Source organism: Citrus clementina, unplaced genomic scaffold, assembly GCF_000493195.1.
Source record: "Citrus clementina cultivar Clemenules unplaced genomic scaffold, Citrus_clementina_v1.0 scaffold_8, whole genome shotgun sequence".
NCBI lineage: Eukaryota > Viridiplantae > Streptophyta > Magnoliopsida > Sapindales > Rutaceae > Citrus > Citrus x clementina.
Window position 1 is genome coordinate 11826571 of NW_006262022.1, and position 11487 is coordinate 11838057.

General features: G+C 33.1%; 1 non-coding gene across 1 annotated transcript; it reads right to left on the bottom strand.

Moving 5' to 3' along the window:
- Nucleotides 1-9370: 9370 nt before the first annotated feature.
- Nucleotides 9371-9477, bottom strand: LOC112096627. Its single transcript, XR_002904524.1, has one exon. It is a non-coding gene; the product is annotated as a small nucleolar RNA R71 (small nucleolar RNA).
- Between the last annotated feature and the right edge of the window lie 2010 nt (nucleotides 9478-11487).

Below are 11487 nucleotides of genomic sequence, written 5' to 3' on the forward strand. Positions count from 1 at the left end.
TATTAGGAATGGTAGCTCCAGGGATGAAGTCTATTGATGCTCAATCCCCTAATAGGTGGCAAACCGTTAGGGACTTCATTTGGAAACACATCATCAAAGTCTGCAAAAGAGTCACAATAGCACTAGGCAAAGAAAAGTTAAGCTCATTAGTGTGTAAACAAGCCTCTTTGCACAAAAGTACAATGATAGGCTGTTTTGAAAAGAAAGCCCTCTTAACCTCGTTCTCTTTTGCAAACAAGTTCACTTGTTGCCTCTGTTTTCTCTCAACAATATTTTTTTCTATCTTTTCACTTGGTTTTCTTTCAATCTCTCTTTCTTTTGTACTCTCATTTTCATTTTTTGTATCACTCTCTTTTGGTATTGACATTTGATCCTCATACACTTGCCTAGGTGTTAATGGTACAAGAGTGATTTGCCTTTTATTCATTACAAAAGAATATCTATTTAAGTAACCATCATGTGTCACACGCCTATCATATTGCCAAGGTCGACCCAAAAGAATGTGTCCAGCATGCATGGGTACTACATCACATAGAACCTCATCCTTGTATCTCCCAATAGAGAATGAAACCAGCACTTGTTTATTTACTTTAACATCCCCACAATCATTCAACCATTGTAGCTTATATGGCCTTGGATGTTTCAAAGTTTTCAAATTTAATTTTTCAACTAAACTAGTGCTAGCTACAGTAGTACAACTTCCACCATCAATTATCATACTACATACCTTATCTTTGATGTGGCATCTAGTATGAAAGATGTTATCACGTTGTACCTCCGCATCCTCTTTTACTTGCATGTTGAGAGCACACCTAGCAACCATCAATTTACCATCAATAGGATATTCTACACCATCATTAGCATCCTCCAAAGGTGGCATAGGATCATCATTTGATTCACTCTCGTATTTGGGCATTGAGATGCAATATGACCTGTCCCCAAACATTTAAAACACTTAATATCTCTATTTCTAGAGTGTTGGGAATCAGATTTACCTTTGCTTTGGTTGCCTCCCTCTTTATGATCCTTGATTGGCTCAATCTTAGGCTTTGAAACAACCTTTTCATCTTTGCTCCATTTTGACTTCCATGAGGAAGATGAACCCAAATTGGTTCTAGTTCCACTTTCATGGCCATGTGAACCATGTCTTCCAACTCAACATAGTGCTTCAAGTCAACCACATTAACAATATCTTGATTTAAACCATGTAAAAATCTTGCCATAGTGGCCTCTCGTTCTTCTTCAATGTTGGCTCGAATCATGATTATTTCCATCTCCTTGTGGTAATCTTCCACACTTCTAGAACCTTGTGTAAGACTTTGAAGCCTTTGGTGCAGCTCCCTATAATAATGACTAGGAACAAATCTCCTCCTCATGATGGCCTTCATCTCATCCCAAGTGTTTATAGGCCTTTCACGATTTCGTCTCCTACTCAAAACCAGTTGATCCCACCAAATAATAGCATAATCAATAAATTCAACAGCAGCTAGTTTTACCTTTTTCTCCTCAGAGTAGTTGTGGCAATCCAATACTAGCTCCACCTTTTTTTCCCACTCCAAATAAGCTTCCGGATCATTTTGACCTTGAAAAGAAGGAATTTTTAGTTTGATAATCCCCAAATCACGATCTATACGTCTTGCCCTTCTATTATTTCTTCCACGCATGTCAACAGTGGCCTGGTCATCAAAATCATCTATGTCATCGCCATCTTCTTCTCCCATGATAGCACGCCCTTGATTACGTCTTACATTAGGAGCTATTGGTTGTTGTCCCCATTGTCGATTAGCTATGGCAGTGTCTTGCCTCTCCAATTTGTCATGTATCTCTCCAAACATCAGATTCATGTGCTCAAATTGTTGTTGCATGGCTTTGAGCATGATTGATTGGTCTATAGCTTCTTGATCTTTTGACATATTTTTGATCTGAAAAGAATGTTAGCAAAAAGACCTCACAACACTCACTCACGTGTTTCATTCAATTTGATGTCACTTAACTCTCGTGTTTAACACACAAATTGGCTTTTACCCTCTAATGATCTCACAAACTTTTGCCTTTTACCACACTTAATTCTCTCTTTCAGTTCTTTATTGAACTAAATAAATAAAATCAAGAAAAAAAAAACCCAAGTGGCACACCAAATATGACAATCCAGCACACTAACAAAGAAAAGAAATTAAGAGGACACAAAGAATGAAAAGGAAATTGAAGAAAGGAAAGAAAGCAAGCAAGGCAACACAATTGATATGTGTGTAAACTATGCCAAGGAAAATGAATAACTAAAATTCAATTTGATGAAAGTAGAAATACTTGAATCCTTTTGTAATCTTTTTTTTTGTACGTTTTTCTTTTTTTTATAATAAAAATAAATAAGACATTCAAACCTGATTAGAAACTAGCTCTGATACCAAATGATGTGAATCCCATAATGAAACATTGAAACCCACACTTAATTTGTAGTTTCAACTTCCCAAGAAAGTTCTAAACAGATTTATGACAAACAAAACCTTGACCCAATGCTTAAGAAAACATGAACCAAAGGTATAGAAAATGATATTGACGCCACACTCAAAAAATAGATGAGAAGGTGAGTGATAAGTCTAAATTTAGAACGCCACAAGAATGCCAAAAGAACCAAAGAAAGAATAATCTTTCAAATTCAAATAACATTAATCTCTAATATTATTACATAGCAAGGTTGTTGAATTTAAATAGGCTAAAAGAAACCCAAGATCCTAAAAATATAAATGGAAACATTGGAACAACCCTCCAAGTAGGTTTGTCAAAGGATGTTTCAAAAGTCTTCACCAACCCACCATAATTAATGCTATCTTTGACAAACTTAATGCTAGCCTACTATAATTAATGCTATCATTGACAAACTTAATGTTAGCCCACCATCATTGATGGTAGACTTACCTTACACATTGACAAACTTAATGTTAGCCCACCATCATTGATGGTAGACTTACCTTACACATTGACAAACTTGAAACAAAACAAACAAATGAAGTTGAAACTACAAATTAAGTGTGGGTTTCAAAGTTTCATTGTGGGATTCACATCATTACGTGAAATTAATATTTTATCAAATAAACACACAAAAATACACAAAATTACATATAGTTCCTAATATATTGTATAAACACAAATATAAATTATAATATAAGCACAAAATAACATTTTTATCGCTTGATAATCAAATAATTTTTAATACTAATTAGAAATCCAATCCTTATATTGTTGGGGTGATTGCCCTCACTAAAATTTTAATGCAAAATGTGGAATGCAAACCAAACAAGAAAAATATAAAAACAAATAATTAGTGCCTTAAAAAAAACGCTGCTAAGTTATTCTACTTTACATTTTGTCCAAAAATCTAAAGTAATCTATACTATAAAAATAAGTTTTTTAAAACTAGAAAAAGAATGAAAAATAAGGAAATAACTAAACCAAATATAAAGAAAATAGTTGAAAATTAAAACAAATTAACAAAACTGACGACATCCAGTAAATGAGATTTAAAATAAAAGAAATCAGATGAAAATCTAATTCTAAATCTTTTTTTTATTTATTTTTTAAATAATAAAAAATAACCTAAAGTAAAACTAGTGGATGAAACAAATCAACCTTGATTAAACTATTTTTTTGGCACAATACCCCTCAGTGTCACAAAAAAACTTATTGCACAAAATTTTAATATACCTGCAAGGGCATGAATCTTTAGAAAATAGAATACCAGTAATAAGGTCAAAAACACTGTGATTGCTATAAATTAGAAAGTTTAATTTAAATCTAAATAAGTATTAATCCTAATTTAGTTTAGTAAATTTAGTTTTAAGAGAAATTAAACTAATTAAGCTAAGGGAACAAGTAAAACAAAGGAGAATTCAATAAGAAAGAGGTTACCAAGGTTTCAAAATCCATCAGTGTTCAACTAGTAATTACTCAACTATCAATTAATTCTAATTTTGGAGTAATAAATCAAAATCAATTTATATTATCTCATGGATATCACAATTAAGCCAAAGTAATTAAATCTAATATAGGTTCTTTTTTGCTTCAAGGTAGGATTTCTAAGCATTATATTTATCCTATTAAAAAAAAATTAAAGTTTCTTAAGCATTTTTTGTATCCAATTTATTGAAAAAAAAATAAAAGAGAATCACGTTAATTATTATTTTACTAAACTTAGATTGAATCAAATAATCTGCTAACTATCAGGCATGTATGGTATCAAAGATGAAAAGATAATTATTCAATTAATATGTGAAATAAGAACCATAATCATCAAAGAAAACATGTAGGGCATTAATAAAAGGATAATTATTTCATTAATTAAGATTTCTCCATTAATCTGAACATAAGAAAATTAATTAAACATACTTGAAAGGAGTGCAACAAAATTATTAATAGAACCAGCCATGGAAAGCTTTCAAAGACTACTACTGCTCCTCCTCTTGTCTGCAATCTAGCTTCTGAATTGTATCTATTGTGGCTGAATTCTTGGCCGTATATAATGCTGAAGACCGTCCACTACTGGCCAAATTCAATTCGAAGTCTAATTTAAAATCCTTTTCCATTTGTAAAATCAATCTTTCTAATTAGCGCCACCATTACTTGTCAATGCCTTAAACCATTAATTTTTTCCCCACTTTTGGTAGCTCTGCCCATGCTTTCCAATTGTAGAATTATAATTCCTTCTAAATGCAAATTAATCCTAGCTTCAGCTGCTGTACGCTCAAGCTAAGCCATCTTCAATGCTTCCCCAAAATTGTTAAGAGATTAATTATGCACTTTTCATCCATAACCTCCAATTAATTTACTGTTCAATAAAGTAATTCAATTAACTAAAATTAACAAATATATAATTAAGGGTAAATTATGTAAATTTATGGGCTTATCAAATACTCCTGAAGTTAGATTTTGTTGGTCTTTAAGCAAAAAAAATAAAAATAAAAATAAAGAAGCAAAAAGAAATTCCTAGCTAAACCATTTTCGGAGGTGATTGCGATAGCATTTAGTGTAGGCAACAAGCATTTGAATCCCTAGGTAACTGTAGTGGATGAGTTATAAGCTCATGAAAGCTTCAGCAATAATACCCACAACTATTATATATATATATATATTTCAATGACAAAATAACATAAAAAGTGTTAGCTTGAACCAGCAAGCCATTGATTCAAGACCCCCAAAGATCCAATCTTAGACTTTAAATCCCGAAATCCAAAACATGATAGCCCTAATTGATGTGACCGAGGCCAGTTTAACCCAAACCAACAAGAAATAATCACAAAGGAGCAATTAATTAGAACAAAAGATCAACATAAGAGGTTTAGAATGGTTCAGCTATTATAAATTGAATGAGCTAAAGAAATTATCATAAGTCTTTATATACAATCAAAAAAAGATCTAGAAAGATCCACCTACTGTCGGCATCCGTAATTTTCCCACTATTTCCAGTAGCTTTAAGAGCTATTTGAGTAGCCTTGCTACATGTATCTCGCGTGCATATGCGTCAATAAAAAAAAGACGGCAATTAACCCATGCCAATTAAGCCAGACAAATTTAAGCGATTCATGTGACTAACCACATGCTTTACTTATTGTCTAGACGACATTAGTAAGTTGTCATACACACTGGCAGATGATAAATGTCAGTGATGACAGCAAGACAAGACAGTGAATTTCTAACCAAAGAAATGACTAGTCGTCCTGGTCTGCATTTTCTGTTTTTAGTTTCACTATCAACAAAAGGAATGAAAGACTCTTTAAATAAAATTGAGAAATTATCATTTTATTACCAAAGTTTTATTGACATATCATGTCAGTACTAAGGATTGCCGAAAAGTGCATTTTACTACCAAAGTTTTGCGCCGTTATCAATTCACTACCATCTCGTTAAGAAAAAATTAATGTTTAATGGAAATTGAGTTAAAAGTCGATTTTACCCCCAAGTGTTTGGTAGTAAAATGATAATTCCCCTAAAAATTCGGTAGAAAAATGATAATTCCTTTAAAATTTTGGTAGTAAAATGATAATGTATCTATCAAATTAACAGACAATTTTACTCTTACAGCTGAAAATGTCTTTGATGCCCTTATGACATCAGCAAATTTTTAACGTTATTAACAGAATGGTTGTGAATTGATAACGGCGCAAAACTTTGGTAGTAAAATGCACTTTTCGGCAAACCTTGGTACTGACATGATATGTCAGTAAAACTTTGGTAGTAAAATGATAATATCCCAATAAAATATAAAACAAACCTCAAAGATTGTACAAATTATATAGGTCAAAGAGAATTTTAAATTATCAAAGTTCTAACTTTAATATAAGAATAAACCCCGTCTCTCTTTCAATTTTTGTAATTCCCAAAATCCTAAATATCAATAGGCTTTTCTTTGAACAAAGAAAAAGAATACGCCAAACTAATTTTATTATCTTAATCTCTAATTTTTTTTTATACAAGCATTTATGTGTATTTTTTTTGTATTTTTCTTTTTAGCATATTCATATATATATATATATAGGGTTAGGAGCTTTCACTCTACTCCTTGTGGTAATTCTTTTCTCAATGTAAATTTTCCTCAGTATACTAACGGTACAAAGACCAAACTACTCAAAAATAACTTTACTCTTAATGGTTAAAGGTAACCATTTCCGACTATAGTACCTTTTATGCTACATTTTATTGTGGAGGTAAGAATCGAGGCATGATTACAATGCTTCGTCTCATTCATTATGGAATTAAATTATTCTTCGTTTACCTTTTATGTTTGCATATGGAGTTTTTTTTCGTAGCTGTAGCATTTTCCTTTGTTCAATTTCCGAGAGGCTTTGCATTTGGAACAATTCCTCTTTACCGTTTTGAATCTTTGCTTTATTGATTTACAGAATTATTCCCTAAGCTTATCACGACTAGGGAATTATTCCTTTAAGCTGAGGAGGGAACATTATTATTGGGGAATTATTCCCCTAAGAATATAAGGAATTATTCCTGTAGGGGAATTATTTCCTTATGATTATGGGGGATAATTTTTGCTGGGGAATTACTCTCCCTAGGGAATTATTTCCTGAAGCTTATAGCATATTATTCATGCCGAGGAATTATTTCCCTATATGTATAGGGAATAGCTTTTGCTAGGGACTTCTCTCCCTATGCTTATAGGGAGTAATTTTTGCTTGCGAATTATTCTTGCTATGGAATTGTTTCCTTATGCTTATTGGGAATTATTCTTGTTGGGGAATTATTTCCCTATGCTTATGGGGAATAATTTTTGTTGGGGAATTATTCTTATTAGGGAATTATTTCCTTAACCTTATAGGGAATTATTCTTATTAGGGCATTATTCTCTAAAGCTTATAGGGAATTATTCTTGCTGGCGAATTATTTCCTTAACCTTATAGGAAATTATCATTGTTGGGAATTATTCCTTTAAGCTTATAGGGAATTATCATTTTGATAAAATGGTGTTGCATTTGAATGTATCAAGGATTTTCTGAATAATGTAAGCATTCATCATTGATATATCAAATGGCAAGCCACTTGAGCCAATTTGCACCCTTTTTTCTGAGGCTAAAGGATCTAGGGATATTGTTTCTAGTTCTTCAATGACAAGCATCGAGACATTCAATTTGGCATTGGATTTTATAGTTGTTATTTAGCCCCATCCTCCAGCAATTGCTCTGGTGAAGGAAAAGGTTCCTCAATAAGTCTATGTTGTAAAGATGAAAACTATCTCATTTCCTCCATTGGCAGCTTTCTCTTGTACTCCAGAACGAGTTCTGATCTAAATGTTCCTTTGCAAGGTTTGATGGTGACAATTGCCATCATTTGATCTTCTTCTATATCAAATGTCCCCCTCCCTGTTTGAGAAACACCACAGACACTTAGTACAGTGTTGAGGAAACCGACTCCATATAGTAAGCCAACGCCTCTTTAATATTGCAAGGTAGGCCAATTGGACATTAATGACCATAAAATCAACTGAAATAGTCTTGTCTCTAGCTTTTATTGGGAGGTTGATTATTCTTTTTGCCGTTAGCCTTATTCCCTCAAAGGCTATAAAAGGGGCATAGCATTTTTGTAAATAGTCTCATTTTTTGAAATCATCCCAATAAGGAATCTTTGCCACTACTTCCCTCATTAATAAGAATAATTTTAACTACAAAATTGGTGATTTTCAGACTTACCACCAAGTGGTCTATATGAGGCATGTCAATTCTTTCAAAGTCTTTTCGAGAGAAAGTAAGCAAGGTAGTGCTCCTTTGAAATGGACATAATAGCAACTATGAAAGTTTTAATGATTTCATATCACTATATCTTTAGTGCCTGATAACACTATGAAATGAGAGTTATCATGACATTTTTAAACCTAAACCAATAGTAATTACAGAGCAAATGATGCATTTTTATTGCATTTTTAGTTACATTTTGCATGAGCCTGTATTTAAATTTTATTTTGATAAATTGGTTGTATTTTAGATTACTTTGTGCTCTAATTATGTGTGATTGTGGGGGACGAAAAAGCCTAAGCTTTATGGATGGAAAGCTGCAGCAGCAGACTTGCAGAGATGACAAAAAAAACTTGGCTGTAGAGGAAATAAAACAAGTCTCGAACAGAAAAGATGTTGTAGTCGTTACCAGGGATTGGCTGTTTATTGTAATTTATGAAATCGGTTTTAGTTGGTGACAATTTTTATTTTTCTTTTAATTTGTTTACTTTGTTGACAGAAGTGCTCTAGCAACCCTTGCATGTGCAAATATAAACTTGTTGAATTCTAGTTTGATCTAGAAATTGAAAGAACTACAAAGAGATTGAGAAACAAATAGAGAAATTTAAAAGCTGTTGTAGACATGGATGATTTGCAAGATATAGGGAATTTCAACCCTCGAGGAGAAATAGAATTAGTTAATGCACAAGGAGGTAAAGACGGTCATAATGGGTCTATTATTCATGGGCAACTAAGGAACAACAATATTATCTATGTGGAAGATGATAGAGACAGAGCCATAAGAGATTATGTTGTGTTAACTCCTCAAGCCATAAATCCTGGAATAGTCAAACCTGAAGTGCAAGCTGCTAAGTTTGAGCTCAAACCAATGATGTTTCAGATGCTTAAACAGTAGGGTATTTTAATGGTCTACCATAAGAAGATCCTTAACTTCACCTTAAGCTGTTTTTGGAAATAAGTGATGCTTTCAAGATTGCTAGAGCATTATAGGAAGCATTGAAACTCAAACATTTCCTATTTTCTCTGAGGGATCAAGTAAAAACACGGTTGAACTCTCTGCCACCTGACTTCATTATACATGGAATGATTTGGCTGACAAATTTTTAATGAAGTACTTTACACCGACCAAGAATACAAAATGGAGGAATAAGATCACATCTTTCCATCAACTCGAAGATGAAAGCTTGTATGATGCATGGAAAATATTCAAAGAGTTACTTAGGAGATGTCCTCATCATGGTATTCCTTACTGTATACAGTTGGAAACATTTTACAATGGTCTCAACCCAAGCTATTGATAGTGGATGCTTTAGCAAATGGGGCCTTGTTATGAAATTTTGCAAAAGGATAGCTAATAACAACAGAAGTCCACAATATAGACGCCTTTACAACATTATCAGCCCAAGTAACCTCATTAACAAATATAGTGAAGGCTATGACTACTGTTCTAGCAACTGTTAGCTAAATTGCTGATGTATCTTGTGTTTATTGTGGAGAAGAGCATTTATTTGATAATTGTCCTTGAAATCCAACCTCGGTCAATTATGTGGGCAACTTTAACAGACAGAACCAAAACAATCCTTGCTTAAACATTTATAACCTTGGATGAAGACAACATTAAAATTTTTCATGGAGCAATCATAATCAACATGCTGTAGTATCCAGTGGATAGAACAGGCCTGCTCAATCATTTGGATTTCACCAGCAAAATCAAAGGCAAAGAAACACCAGCAATGATCAATTAAGTTCTCTTGTAGCTTTGAAGAATGAAGCGATTGTTTAATGCCATCCCATGTCTTTAAGAAACCTAAAAAATCATATTGAACAGCTTGCTACAGTACTAAACAATAGTCCACAAGGCAGTTGACCCAGCAACATAGAGAATCCCAAAGGGGAAGGAAAAAAATTGTAAAGTGATTAATTTAAGGTTTAGAAATGATGTTAATATTCCAGTAGGTGCACTAAAAAGAAGAGTTGAACTTGTTTCAACCCAAGAAGAAACTTAAGTGGAAGAGGAACCATAAAATCCCACTTTCCGACCCACTGATGTGAACAACCAAGCTACAGGATCTACAGAAAATGATGATCCAATGCCTATTAGTAAAGATGCAGCGGCACTAACCCATTAGTCCACAACATGGCAAAAGAGAAGTAGTCTATACAGCCTGCTACAGCACAACAATTTACGCACCCACCACCCTTTCCAAAACGATTCCAGAAACAAAAGTAAGACAAACAATTTAGCAAATTCTTAAAAATGTTAAAACGGTCACATATCAATATTTCATTTGTTGAAGCCCTGGAACAGATGTAAAGTTCTTGAAGGACATGCAGGCGAGAAAAAGAAAGCTTGGATTACAAAAGAATGCAGTCATATGCTTTAGAATAAAATCCCTCAAAAGCTAAAGGATCTATAAAGTTTTACAATTTCATGCTCTATATGAACTAAATATAATGGTAAGGCACTCTATGATTTGAGAGCTAGCATCAATCTCATGGCTTTATTAGTGTTCAATAGTGAATTTACAACTTGTTACAAATTTTATGCCTATCCAAAAGGCAAGATTAAAGATGTATTTGATACGAATCCCACAATGAAACTTTCAATCCTACACTTAATTTGTAGTTTCAACTTCCCAAGAAAGTTCTAAACAGATTTATGGCAAACAAAAACCTTGACCCAATGCTTAAGAAAACATGAACCAAAGGTATAGAGAAGGGTATTGACGCCACACTCAAGAAAAAGATGAGAAGGTGAGTGATAAGTCTAAATTTGGAACACCACAAGAATGTAAATTCTTGATAAGTTCACTAGTTCTCAAAAGAACCAAAGAAAGAATAATCTTTCAAATTCAAAATAACATTAATCTCCTTACATACCAAGGTTGCTGAATTTAAATAGGCTAAAAGGAACCCAAGATCCTAAAAATACAAATGGAAACATTGGAACAACCCTCCAAGTAAGTTTGTCAAAAGATGTTTCAAAAGTCTTCACCAACCCACCATGATCAATGCTATCTTTGACAAACTTAATGCTAGCCTACTATAATTAATGCTATCATTGACAAACTTAATGTTAGCCCACCATCATTGATGGTAGACTTACCTTACACATTGACAAGCTTGAAACAAAACAAACAAATAAGTTGAAAAACAAAGGATTCGTTGAAAATCCCAAGTCTGAACAAGCTGTAAAGAATTGGTCATAAATCCTTCTAGAGAACTCCAAATCCAGCTCTGTAAAATTTATTGG